This window comes from Orycteropus afer, unplaced genomic scaffold (assembly GCF_000298275.1).
Source record: "Orycteropus afer afer isolate SDZICR_OR568_19922 unplaced genomic scaffold, OryAfe1.0 scaffold00140, whole genome shotgun sequence".
Taxonomy (NCBI): domain Eukaryota; kingdom Metazoa; phylum Chordata; class Mammalia; order Tubulidentata; family Orycteropodidae; genus Orycteropus; species Orycteropus afer.
In genome coordinates this window covers 2285060-2300232 of record NW_006921727.1, presented here as the reverse complement: position 1 = coordinate 2300232, position 15173 = coordinate 2285060, and positions in this window count along the sequence as shown.

Here is a 15173-nt window from a genome sequence, read left to right as displayed (position 1 = left end):
ACCAGACGGCTGGCGGTTCAAACCCACCAGCCACTCCTCGGAAGGAAGGTTGGGCAATCCTACTTCCGTAGTGATACTGCCTCAAAAACCCAAGGAGGGGTCGCTATGAGTCGGGGCCGACTCGACGGCACATAACAACAACAACAACAACAATCGTTTATAGCAACATGTGAAAAAAAAATGGCATAGTAGCACTTAGAAAAATGCTTCCTGGAGAGAGGGAGCAGTTGCTAAACAAATATAGAAGGTGTATGTTATCTGCACAAAAATTTGGTATATGCAAAGAGTATCTACCATAGAACCAATCACACAGTGTGCCTGTTGTCATTTTTAGTAGAAATGTAAGAATACCCCTGATTCCACTATCATCTGTATTACTGAACTAAATCAACACCTCTTTCCTACTTATCCATGTGTGGTGGTGTCAGAGATGGCGATCTAGTCTCATAGAGCTAAATGATGGAAAAAGTCCTAATATTCTGGTTGGCAATTGAAACTTGTTTCCATTAAGAAATATTAGTTAATTAACATCATCACTTTTTTTGTGTGTATTATACTGTTTAGGGATGGCTTTCCATTTAGAGATTATTCTCTCATGTTTCTGCATTCCATTAATGTTTAGTAATAACTGATGTAATCTTTAGTCCCAACTTGTGTCCCTTGAGAAAAATTAAATTGTACATGTTGCCTTTATGATCATAATTGAGCATGTTAAAAGGAAATTAGATAATCAGAATGCCTTCATTGACATCTTGGAATCCTCAGGTTACATGACATGAGAAAGACTACTATACAATATCAAGACAGTTTGTTGTATTCACATAATGTGGCTCATATCTTTATTGTTTTCACTGAAAATTTATTATAACTTTTCATTGAGCACTTAAATTTTTTGCAAGAAGATAAAACCATGACAAGGTCTGACAGAGGTGAGGTACAGTATGCTCTGTGGCTTACCAACTACATAACAGTTCTCAGAATTGTGTATACCCATGCTCTAACTTTCCAGGCAGCTGTTGTAAAAGTGAAAGAACTAGCAATGAACAATCTGAAAAGAGAATTAAGAAAACAATTCCATTTACAATGGCATCTAAAGAATAAAATACCAGGGAGGTGAAAGGATTTGTACACTGAAAACCATGGAACATTGCTAAAGGAGATTAAAACAGGCCTCAATATATGGAACGAGATCCTGTGTTCATTGATTGGAAGGCTTAATACTGTTAAGATGTCAATACTACCCAAAGCAGTCTAAAGATTGGATGCGATGGCTATCAAAATTCCAACAGCTTTTTTTTTTTTTTTTGGTAGAAATGGAAAAAGCCAATCCTTAAATTCATATAAAATTGTAGGAGTTGTGATTAGTCAAAACAGTCTTGAAAAAGAAGAAAAAAGTGGGAGGAATTACACTTCCTGACTTCAAAGCATATCACAAATCTACAGTAATCAGAACAGTATGGTACTGGTATAAGAACAGACAGATAGACTAACAGAATGGAATTAACAGTCCAGAAATAAATTCATATATCTATGGTCAATTGACTTTCTATAAGGATGTTAAGTACATTCAATGGGAGAAAGAACAGTCTTTTCAACAAATGGAGCTGGGACAACTGGATCTCTACATGAAAAAAATGAAGTTGGGTACACACTTTACATTACACACAAAAAATTAACTCAAATGGATTAATGACCTAAATACAAGAACTAAAACCATAAAAATGTTTTTTTAGGGGTAAATATTTAGGATTTTGTATTTACCCATGGGTTTGATATGACACCAAAAGAATGAGCAACAAAAGAAAAAAAAAATTGATAAATCAGACTTCATCAAAACTGGAAAAAAAAAATCAAAAGACATTATCAAGAAAACCTACAGAATGGGGGAAAAAATGTTTGGAAATCATCCGATAAAAATTTAATGCTTAGAACATATGAAGAACTCAACAATAAGACAACCCAATCAAAAAACAGGCAAAAGTCAGAGAAAAATATGGAATGAAACTCAAAATCATAAAGATCAGGCTTACTGGTCTGCTAGAGATTGGTGAAAGCCCTGAGACTATGGCTCTTAGTCACCCTTCAGGCGTGGAATTCAATTCACTCCCATGGCTTCCAGCCAAACAATAGAAAGGGGGTAGGGTGAACATTTACACCAGGTAGGTATACTCCTAGGAGATCTGGTAGCATAGTGCCTAAGGCACTTGACTGCTAACCAGAAGGCTGGCGGTTCAAACCCAACAGCCACTCCTCGGAAAGAAGGTTGGGCAATCTACTTCTGTAGTGATACTGTCTCAGAAACCCAAGGAGGGGTCACTATGAGTCCGGTCCAACTCGAAGGCACCATAACAACAACAGGTATACTCCTTGGTTGGTTGTCAACCAGGGGAATCAGAAGGGTAGTATTTTCATAGGGAGATAGCTCAGAGAGGAGGAGTACATGGGAAAGAAGGACTCAGGGAAAAGATAGGCACAGGGAGGATGTGGGAGGATGGCTGTTGCATTGTGGGGATTGCAATCAATGTCATGAAACAAAATGTGTATGAACTGTTGTATAAAAAATGAATTTGCCTGTGAACTTTCACCAATTCACAATAATTTTTTTGAAAAAAGATAAACAATCCATTAAAAAAAAAATAGGCAAAAACTCAAATAGACATTGCTCGAAAGAAGTTACCTAAATGGCCAATAATCATGCTCCACATTATTCTCCATTCTGAATAAAAAAACAAACTCACTGCCATACAGTTGATTGTACTCCTAACAACCCCTCCTTGGGTTTCCCAGGCAGTATCTCTACGGAAGTAAATTGCCCAATCTTCCGAGGAATGGCTGGTGAGTTTGAACCTCCAGCCTTCTGGTTAGCAGTCAAATGCCTTAGGCACTATGCTATCAGAGCTCCCTTGTTAGTCATTGTTGTTGTTACGTGCTGTGGAGTCGGACCTGATTCACAGAGATCCCTCTTTGGATTTCCGTGGCAGTATCATTACGGAAGTAGATTGCCCCATCTTCCTTCCAAGGAGTGGCTGGTGGGCTTGAACCATCAGCCTCCTGATAGCAGCCTTGTTGTTGTTGTTATTTGCCGTCGAGTCGGACCCGACTCATAGCGACCCCTCCTTGGGTTTCCAAGGCAGTATCACTACAGAAGTAGATTGCCCCATCTTCCTTCCGAGGAGGGACTGGTGGGTTTGAACCGCCAGCCTTCTGGTTAGCCGCCAAGTGCCTTAGCCACTATGCTACCAGAGCTCCCAGCCTTAGGCACTATCAACACCACAATGAAATACCACTTCATGCCCCTTCCAAACTCATTGCTGTCAAGTCAATTCCAACTCCTAGTGACCTTATAGGACACAATAGAACTACTCCATAAGGTTTCCAAGGCTGTACTCTTTCTAGAAGCAGGTTGGCATGTCTTTCTCCTACAGAGTGCCTAGTGAGATTAAACTGCTGACCTTTTGTTTAGCAGTTGTGTGCTTTACCACTGTGTCAACAGGGCTCCTTTCATGCTTCTTAGATGGCTATTATTAATAGGAAACAAACAAATAAAAACAAACAAAGTAATAAAATATGCCCAGCAAATAGCAAGTGTTGGCCAGAATGTGGAGAAATTAGAATCCTGTTCATTGCTGTGGTAACTGTAAAATAGTGATTCCTTAAAAAATTAAACTTAGAATTACAATATAACCCAGCAATTCCATTTCTAGGTATCTATCCTAAAGCTTTCAAAACAGAGATTCAAACAGATATCTGTATACCAATGTTCAGTGGATCATAATTCACATAGCTTAAAGGTACAAAGAATGTAACTATCTATCAACACATGAATGGATAAATAAAACATGGTATGCGTGTGATGATCTAATACATGAAAATAATGTGCTAAGTGAAATAAGCCAAACTTAAAAGAACAAATATTGTTTGATCTAATTTATAAGAAATATGTAAAATAGGCAAATAAAGACAGAAAGTAGATTAGTGGTTATCTTTGGCTGTGGGGAGAAAGGAATGGAGAATTATTGTTTATGGTTACAGAGTGTTTGGGGGTACGATATTTTGAAAAGAAATAGTGATGATGTTGTGAATTTAATTGGGGCTATTGAATTGTATCCAGCATGGTTAAAATGGCAAATTTTATGTCATAAATATTTTACCACAAAAAAATAAAAGTGACAGAGCCTTGGGCATGCAGTTGGAAAACCTGGATTCAAATTCAATTCTGCCTCTTCATAGTTGTGTGGTTTGGTTCAATTCATTTTCTTTCTTGAACCTCAGTTTTCTCTTATGTCAAAAAGACAAACATGCTTGTCTTAGGGTGTAGGTGTAAATGCATTTGTAAACTCTGGAGAAAAACAAAAAAAGGAAAAACAAAACAAACAAACAAACAAACAAAAACAAACTCACTGCCATCAAGTTGGCTCCGACTCATAGCAACCCTTCTTTGGGATTCCGAGGTAGAATCACTATGGAAATAGATTGCCCAACCTTCCTTCCAAGGAGTGGCTGGTGGGTTTGAACTGCCAGCCCTCTTGTTAGCAGTCAAATGCCTTAGGCACTATGCCACCAGTTTCCCAAATTTAAGATATTAGAATTATTATGAAATGTTTAGGCAGTTATTATCATGGAGCAAATGAAAAGCACTTTTAATACAAATGTCATGCCAGCAGAGACTTTGCCAGAATATTTTACCCAAGGCCTCTTTGAAAGCTGGAGTCAAGATGGACTTAGGCTCTTGATTGACAGTAGCATGCTTGGAGCACTACATAACCCTGCTTCAGTGTGCCCACTGTGTTTTCACACAGCTTGCGCATTGTTAATTAAACTGAGCCAGAAGTGTCAGCATTTATAAGGCTGGACTCTGGACAAGCACAAGAGTATAAAAACAGAAAAAGAGTTTTAAATATGTGAAAAGTTATTTAAAATACATAAGCTTTGAGGTTTGCATACCTTGCATTCTTATGTATTATGATTTAAAACAAACCTCCTTAGCCAACAAGGGAAAAGCAAAAAAATGTCCAGCTTTGGTAAAGTTTATGGGCACATGGGCCTTTTGATGCCATTGAAGCATTTAGATTTTTATCTCTAAAAGGCCTGCCATCTTCACTCAGCTGGAACCAGCAGAAAAGGGTCTCAGTTACAGCCAGAATGTTGAGAGTCATTTTCATCTGGGTGATGCATTTTCTTCACCTTTAAAATGGGGGGGTGGCGTGTTTGGGAAACTCAGTTTTTTTTTTTTTTTTTTTTTGTCTAATTGAGTAGCGCAACTCACTCCTTGAAAAGCTATTGACAGACTCCCGTCTCCCATTTCTTGATACATTTAACCAGAAGAGACTCTTGATGATGAGAGATCATTTACAGATAACTTTAAAGGAGGGCATTAGTGGAAGAAAGCATAAAAGGAGAAATTTTTCTGACTTCTTACTATGCTTCCAGTTAAAAGATTTTCAGTCTCTCTCTGAAGAAAACCTGGCACATTCTCCCACCTGCCTGGTGATTATCAGTGAATACTGACTTACATCTTTACCACGCCAGCATTAAAGCCTCTCGTGTTTTTCCCTCATCTTTGCAAACACTCCTTTGAGTCATTAAAATCAGATTTAAAAGAGTTTTCTCCCGCTCTTTAACTGAAAGCCCTGTCAATTTGAAGGAGTCGAGGTAGACAGGAAATGTACTTTGGTGCTTCTCTAATAACTGAAAGAAAAAAGGGACAACCTCCTTAGAATTTGAAAAAGATATGCTTATATTTTTCACAATTTTAAATGAAACCAAATATTTCTTAAAGCAAGTTAAGGCTATAGTGAGGGACCCATAGGCTTAGCCTCCTTCCAGTGTGTTTGAAATTATGAACAGGGATTCCTGTGTGCCTTACGATCTGAAGGTATTACTATCACTATCACTGTCAGTCCCTCAGATTTGTACAAATTTTCCTGTTTATTTTCAAAAGCCATTGTTGAGTACAGAAATGTTATAATTTTTTTAAGATTAGATTGTAATCTATAATAAATCAAAATTTATAATGAAATAATTGATATATACTGAATGACATTAAAAATAATGTCCTTCAAACTACAGAGAAAAGAAATACATAATTATATTACACATTTTTTCTTAAATTTACCATAAATTAATTCAAGACAGTTCTCTTACATTTAGTTCCTTGCCTCTTACAGATCAAACATGAGACCAATGCTTTTCAATATTTCTAATTTTCAAAGTTGTTAAAATTTCATTTCTTATTGTAACAACTTTTAACCACTCTGCCTATTTATATCAACCAACTATGGAGATAAAATGGATCTTATGAAGAGACAATCATTAATGGGCAAGTGTACAAAGATTAGAAAATCTGGCTGAATCACAAGGCAGACATGGCATTTAGGATCCAAGTCTGCTTCCAGACAAAATTAGCAAGGCTGCAGTGAAGTTAAAGCCTGCTGGTTGCAAAATTGGAAATTGGTTTCCTGGGGCTTTCTGTAAACTCTTCATTACTTTACTCAATCATGGTTCATTAGCAAGTTAACAGACAGAAGACCGGTGCACGTTGGGATATATGTAGAGCCAATCCTTCCATCTCCTTGAGCATCACTTAAAACTAGAATGTCACAGTGGATTAGACAATGCATCAAACTGCATTTTCATACAATGCTATACATGGTCAGCCGCAGATCATATCCACTTAACCTCTAAATATTGTCAGGTGTTTTTGTTTTATCATGCATTTCACAGGGCAGCAAAGGTTTTAATTCAAAGTGACTCTGATGGAATAGACAAAAAATCTCAAAAGGCATCTGAGAAAGAAACAACTCAAAGAAACTCAGTTAAGAGACTCAACTAAAGTAGATTTAATGGTTCCCATTAACTTGGATCTAATTCACTGGAGGGGAAAAAATCCATAGGGACATTAGGGCATTTAAATGTGCTTCTGAAAATGACTGGACAAACTGTAGCCTTAGCACATGAGATAGTTTTGCTCAATCTAAGCAAATGGCTTTGATTCAGACCAAACCAATTCATTTTATGCAGCTCATATTGCAGGGAAATTATTTCTGTAATCTTGTGATTCATGGCAAACACTAACAAAGGAATATTACACATAATCACTACATAGTCCCAAGGACCCACTAGAAGTTATGGTATCTTTCTATTTAAGTCTGATAAATATTTGTTTGTATTACTCAGAGGATATATTATCAGTTGTTGTCTAGACTATCCATTACTTGACTTTGATATGTGTTTCATATTCTGAGAATGTTTCATGTTCTGTGAGTAAGCCTAGCATTCAGATGAAATAAAGTGAGATAGATGTTCAGTTTAGAAGAACTGGGTTTGAAAGGGAAAAAAAATAATAACTATGGGTGGATTATACATTAGTTTTAAAAGGTCAGCATAATAGTACATAGGAGCTCTGGTGGTGTAGTGCCTAAGGCATTTGATTGCTAACCAGAAGGTTGGCTGTTCAAACCCACCAGCTGCTTCATGGAAGGAAGATGAGGCAGTATACTTCCCTAAAGATTTACTGCCTTGGAAACCCAGTAGGGGTTGCTATGAGTCAGAATCAGCTTGATAGCATAACTTGGTTTTTTAGTTTAGAATAGTAGTACTTAGACTCTAACAATAAGTATCAAAGCAAAAATGGTATTTCATGTAACATTTACTCTACATAGTAGGAACAAATTTAACAATGATTTATTTATCTTGGCTTAAAGTCTGTCCTTTGAGATCAAGGGTTTTTTTGTGGTTTCATGGATTGAACTATGTCCAAAAATATGTGTTATAAATCCTAACTTCTGTGCCTGTGGTTATAATCTCATTTGGGAATGGGTTGTCTTTGTTATGTTAATGAGACAGGAATAGTGTAGTGTGTGTCTTAAATCAATCTCTTTTGAGATATAGAAGAGATTATGCAAGCAGAAAAAAGGAGATATGGTGGAGGAGAGAAGCCAGGCCACATAAAGATGGCCTAGGAGCAGAAGCTCAAAGAGACAAGGGCTTTCCTCCAGAGCCAACAGAGAGAGAAAGCCTTTTCCTAGAGCTAGCATCTTGAATTTAGACTTCTAGCCTCCTAAATGATGACAAAATGAATTTCTGATTTTTTTTCTCCCATTTTCTTTTCAGTTGGATGTTTCTTGCATTTATTTAACATTTCTAGGTCAGCCTTCCTTACATTATTTTCTCATTTATTTTCATATAAAAGTAGAGACTTTTGTTAAATGCAATGCTCCCTGCATGCTGCCTAGGGAGCAATCAGCTGTCTCATCATTGCCTTAGTGCTGCTACTTAGTACATCCAAACATATTGACCGGAATGAGATGTTCACCATGGTTTCAAAACTGCTAGTAAAGTTTATTCCATAATAGGTAGTTGAATTATGTATTTATTTATGGTTGGGTAACAGAACTTCTTAGAAGGCAGATTGGGCAATCTACTTCCGTAGTGATACTGCCTCGGAAACCCAAGGAGGGGTCGCTATGAGTCGGGTCCAACTCGATGGCAAACAACAACAACAACAACAACAACAGAACTTCATTGTCATTTATGCTTTCTTGAAACTAATAAATGATGAAACAGGTCCCTTTGTAGAAATTTACTCAATAGAAGTAAATTGCTCTACGGAAGTTGTAAGGTAAAAGTCACTACATTCTCTCCTTTCAAAAAATTAGACTGTTTGGGTTTAAATTACAGAGAACACTTCTGACCCAGGAGAAGCCCATGTTTGGAAGATTCTTGCAAAACTGAGATGATCTGTGGGCCAATTTGGACCATCAGACCTCTTTGCTTTATGCTTAGAGAGACACATGTATAATCTACTAGACTGGGCCTAAATCTACTAGACTTGGCAGTTTCACGTGGAAGAATAGAACTAAGAACCTTGGACTGTGGACTTGGACTAGGGTGAGGCAGTGTAGGATGATAGAAAATGCAATGGACTAGAATTTAGACCACTGCTTGTCTGTCAGTTTGTCGTACTGTGGTGGCTTGAATGTTGCTGTGAGACCGGAGGCTGTGCTACTCGTATTTCAAGCAACATCAGGGTCACCCATGGGAGACAGATTTCAGTGGAGCTTTCAGACTAAGACAGACTCAGAAGAAGGAAAGGGCTATCCACTTCTCAAATAATTGGCTGGTAAAAACCTTATGAATAGTAGTAAAACACTGTCTGATATATTACCGGAAAACTTTATGAATAGCCCTGAAACATTGTCTGATATAGTGACAGAAGATGAGCCTCTCAAGTTGGAAGGCACTAAGGAAGGCACTAAGGAAGAGTAGAAGGAAGATTGCCCAATCTTCCTTCTAAGAAGTTCTGTTACCCAACCATAAATAGAGTTGACAATGATGTGGATGGAGTAAAGCTTTTGGAATCTCCATTTGCTGATGTGGCATGACTCAAAATGGAAAGAAACAGCTGCAAACATCCACTAATAATTGGATAATGGAATGTAGAAAGCATGAATCCAGGAAAATTGGAAGTTTTCAAAAATGAAATGGAACTCATAAAGATTGATATCCTAGGTGTTAGTGAGCTGAAAGGGATTGGTTTTGGCTAGTCTACTGTGCCAGGAATGACAAATTGAAGAGGAATGGTGTGGCATTCATAATCACAAAAAATATTTCAAGATATATCCTGAAGTACAATGGTGTCAGTGATAGGATACTATCCATATGCCTATAAGGAAGACAAATTTACTACTACTATTATTCAAATTTATGAACCAATTACCAAAGCTAAGGATGAGGAAATTAAAGATTTTTGCCAACTTCTGAACTCTGAAATTGACCAAACATACAATCAAGATGTGGTGATTATTACTGGTGACTGGAATGCAAAAGTTGGAAACAAAGAAGAATCACCAGTAGTTGGAAAATATTGCCTTGGTGATAGAAATGAGGCTGCAGATTGCATGATAGAATTTTGCAGGACCAATGACTTATTCATTACAAATACCCTTTCAACAACACAAACAGTGGCTATACACATGGACTTTACCAGATGGAATACACAGGAATCAGATTGACTACATCTGTGGAAAGAGGAGATGGACCTCATTATGTTCAGCCAAAACAAGGCCAGGAATTGACTGTGGAACAGACCATCAACTGCTCATATGCAAGTTAAAATTGAAGCTGAAAACAAATAAAACAAGTCCACAAGAGCCCAAATATGATCATGATTATATCCCACCTGAATTTAGAGACCATCTAAAGAATAAATTTGATACATTGAACACCAATGACCAAAAACCAGAGGCACTGTGGGATGACATCAAGAATATGACCCATGAAGAAAGCAAAAGGTCATTAAAAAGACAGGAAAGGAAGAAAAGACCAAAATGGATGTCAGAAGAGACTCTGGAAGTTGGTCTTGAATGGAGAGTAGCTAAAGCAAATGGAAGAAATGACAAGATAAAAGAGCTGAACAGAAGATTTCAAAGAGCAGCTCGAGAAGACAAAGTCAATTATTATGATGAAATGTTCAAAGACCTGGAGTTAGAAAACCAAAGGGGAAGAACACGGTTGACATTTCTCAAACTGAATGAATGGAAGAAAAAATTCAAGCTATGAGTTGCAGTAGTGAAAGATTCTATGGGAAAAATATTGAATAATTCAGGAAACATCAAAAGAAGATGAAGGAATACATAGAATCACTATACCAAAAAAAAAAAAAATTGTCAATGTTCATCTATTGCATGAGGTAGCATATGATCAAGAACCAATGGTGTCGAAAAAAGAAGTCAAAGCTGCACTAAAGGAATTGATGGAAAACAAACAAACAAACAAACAAACAAAAAACCTTCAGGAATTGATGGACTACCCATTGAGAAATGTCAACAAATACATGCCATGCTGGAGGCACTTAATCATCTATGCCAAGGTTTTGGAAGACAGCTATCTGGCCAACTGACTGGAAGAGATCCATATTTGTACACATTCCAAAGAAAGGTGACCCAACAAAGTATGGAAATTACTGAACAATATCATTAATATCACACTGACAAAGTCTTGCTGAAGATAGTTAAAAAATAGTTGCAGCAGTATGTTGACAGGGAACTTCCAGAAATGCAAGCTGGGTTCAGAAGAGGTTTTGGAATGAGGGATATCATTGCTGTTGTCAGATGGATCTTGGCTGAGTGCATAGAATGCCAAAAAGATGTTTACTTGTGTTTTATTGACTATGCAGAAGCACTCAACTGTGTGAATAATAACAAATTATAGGTAACATTGAAAATAATGGAAATTTCAGAACGCTTAGTTTTGCTCATGAGGAGCCTGTACATAGACCTGGAGGCTGCCATTCAAACAGAACAAGGGGATATTGCATGGCTTAAAATCAGGAAGATAGTGTGTCAGGATTGTATCTTTTCACCATACTGATTCAATCTGCATGCTGAACAAATAATCCAGAGCTGGACTATATGAAGAAGAGAGTGGCATCAGGATTGGGGGAAGACTCATTAACAACTGATATGCAGATGACACAACCTTGCTTGGTGAAAATGAAGATGACTTGAAGCACTTACTGATGAAGATTAAAGACTATACTCTGCAGTATGGATTATACCTCAACATAAGGAAAATGAAAATCTTCACAACTGGACCAATAAGTAGAATCATAATAAATGGAGAAAAGATTAAGTTGTTAAAGATTTCATATTACTTTGTTCCACAATCAATACCAGTGGAAGTAGCAGTCAAGAAATCAGATGACGTATTGCACTGGGAAAGTCTGCTACAAAAGACCTCTTTAAAGTACTGGAGAGCAAAGATGTCTATTTGAAGACTAAAGTATTTTCAGTAACCCAAGCCATGGTATTTTCAATTCCCTAACATGGATGCGAAAGCTGGACATGAATAAGGAAGACTAAAGAGCTGATTCTTTTCAGTTGTGGTGTTGGCAAAGAACAGTGAAAGTGCTATAGACTTCTAGAAGAATAAACAAATCTGTCCTGGAAGAAGTGCAGCCAAAGTGCTCCTTGGAAGCAAGAATAGTTAGACTTCATCTCACCTACTTTGGTCATGTTGTCAGAAGGGACCATTCCTTGGAGAAGAATATCATGCTATGTAAAGGGAGGGTCAGCTAAAAAGGAGAAGGTCTTCAAGGAGATGAATTGACACAGTGGCTACAATGATGGGCTCAGTCATATCAAGGATTGTGAGGCTGGTGCAGGACTAGGCAGTGTTTGGTGCTGTTGTACATAGAATCGCTGAGTCGGCATTGACTCGACAGAACCTTACAACAACAATAGGAATTAGAAGAACTAAGTTCTGGGCTTCGTTCTTCCACTAATTTTTTTGTGTTACTTTGGGCATGCTGTTTAATTTTAGTAACTCTCAATTTCAGTTTCATCAGTTGAAAAATAAATGGAAACACCAAATAATTTCTAACTTTCATCAAAGGTTTAAAATCTACAATTCTATGGTATGTCTTATTCTCAGCTATCATATTGTCAAAAGGAATGAGGCTGCTTAGAGAACATTAGAATTAAGATGAAAATGAACACAGTAGATCAACCCTTTGACACTGATGGTTAGTTAGCAATTTAACAACCGTAGTAAGCAAATGAATTCATGAGAAATATAAGGAGAACATTTACCAAATACACTCTATAATACTTTCTTTTTTATATGCTGACAGTAAGAGCAGATTAGAAAAGTTACTTAAACAAGTAACTTGTATATTTAAAAAAAAATTAACAAAAGATACACTCATTTCAGATTCTGTCTGCTAACTATTATTGAAAAGCTACTCTTGCTCATAAACAAAAATGCTTAGAATAAAAGCACTAAAAACTTTTCATTCTAGTTATATTTGCAAAGTAAATTATATGGAAAATCATATTGAAATTCTATTGAAAGTGAATGTGGTACATGTTTTTCCTCCACTCTGAAGGCATGGGCTAGAGTGCAACTTTATCTAGATCCAAATCTCCCAGGCATTTTAACAAAATATGAATAGAGAGAAAAACAGGAATTACTCAGAGGAAAATTGAATGCCAACTTGTACTGTTCTGCACTGAGGTGGCAGAAACAGCTGCACAACAGCTTAATCCTTGTGACAAGCCCAGAACTCTATAATAACGGCTGGCACTCTATGATGAAATTGCCAAGGAGCCAGATGCCACAGCTGGGAACATGATCCTTGTGTTTCAGATCAAATTGATACAGCAAATGTCACTCCATTGTTAACTGTTTGGTATCTGGTACCAGATACCATTGGTAACTGTTTGGTATGCGCTTTCTACAAATACCTGAATTCTTATAAAAAGTACATTTCAAATGATAATAAAAAAGGATGAATGAAAAGGATCATTTTATTAGAAAAGGAAAATGAAAAAGAGACTGTAAATATTGCTCAAAAGAAGGAAATTGGAAAATAAGGAGTGATTTTTAAATGACAAACTATAGAGTGAGAGAGGTGTTGTGACAGGTTGAAGGACATTCTAAAAATTACAGGACTGATCACATTTTCTCTAAGCAGTAGTAATATTTTTGCCAGAGACAATGAGAGAAGCATCAGGGAGAATAATTGAACTAAAAAAAGATGATGGAGAATTGTGGTCATGATAACATTATAAGTCATATTAACTGAGCAAGGATAATGCGCATGGCCTTTTTAAACAACTCTGTTGATCTCAAAGAGCTGATAGTATAGAATAGTATAATCTAGAAATATAGTGTAGTCTGGGAGTTATTTATACTAAATATAGTATAGTGTATGTACTCTGTGTAAATATACTAAACATAGTATAGTATATGACTGTGTAAAGTAGTGGATGGTGTGAGTCTATAGTATAGTAAAACCTATAAATAAGTATATAGTCTATGTGATAGGCAGAATAACACCTCTCCCACACACACACACACACACACACACACAAAGATGAAATGGTTTGCACTTGACTGCTAACCTAAAGTTAGCAATTCCAATCCACCCAGTAGTACCATGGAAGAAAAGGTCTGGCGTTCTGCTTGTGTTAAAATTACTGTGGGTAAAACTCTATGGAGTACTTCTATCCTGTAACACATGGGGTCACCATGTGTTAGAACTGACTTCATAGCAACTAACTACAACAACCTATTATGGTAAAAGGGACTATGCAAATGTGTGGATAGGAAGATGACATTGTGAAAATGTCAATATTCCCCAAGCAAACTATAGATTAAATGCAATCCTGATACTGATTCCATCAGTATTGTTTTGGTCCTCTAGTGTCACTCTAAAAGAAAATACTGTAAATGGGTAGTTTTACCAAATAAGGATTTATTCTCTTATGGTTTAGGAGGCTAGAAGCCTGAGTTCAAAGTGCTAGCTGTAGGGACTAGGTGAAAGCCTCTCAAACTTGGGCTTCAGCTCTGCCTCGTGTTCCTGGCCCACTGGAGCTGGAGGTGTCTCTTCACTTAGGCAGCTACTGACTGCTGAGGCCAACAAACCTAAGGTGGACAAGTAAAACGGCACAGTCTCCAAAATCATCAAATCACATGACAGGCCACTAATTCAAGTCCATTGACAGTCCCAAGATTAGCAGACAATATAGCAGGCTGCTGAACAATGACTTGGCTACATGCAGGATTTAAGAATGCTAACAGCTAGAAACCATCCCCAAAGTTGCTTCTTATATACTGGAAGCAGAACACATCCCTAAGGCAGCTACTCAGCTACTCCAGTAAATTCCACCATGGAATTGATTACCAGTCTCATCATGAGGAACACATCATGTGGAATAACTATGTCCAGCCACCCAGCCACTCAAAACCAGGCCCAGCCAAGTTGACACACAACTTAACTACCACAAGCATTCTTTAAGGACATAGGAAAAAATCAATCATTAATTTTATATGGAATAGAAAGAGACCTTGGATAAGTAAAGCACTACTAAAGAAAAAGAACAAAGTAGGAGGTCTTACATTCCCTGATCTCAAAACTTACTATCCAGCCATGGTAGTGTAAACAGCCTGGTAATGGTACAACAGAAACATAGACCACTGGAAGAGAATTGAGAATCCAGAGATAGATCCATCCGCCTATGGACAGCAGATCTACAGAAACCCATTAAGTAAGAAGAGATAATAACTTTAAGAAATGGTGTTGGGAAAATGGGATATTCATTTGCAGAAAAATGAAACAAGATCCATACCTCACACCATACACAAAAACTTATTCAAGGTGGATCAAAGAC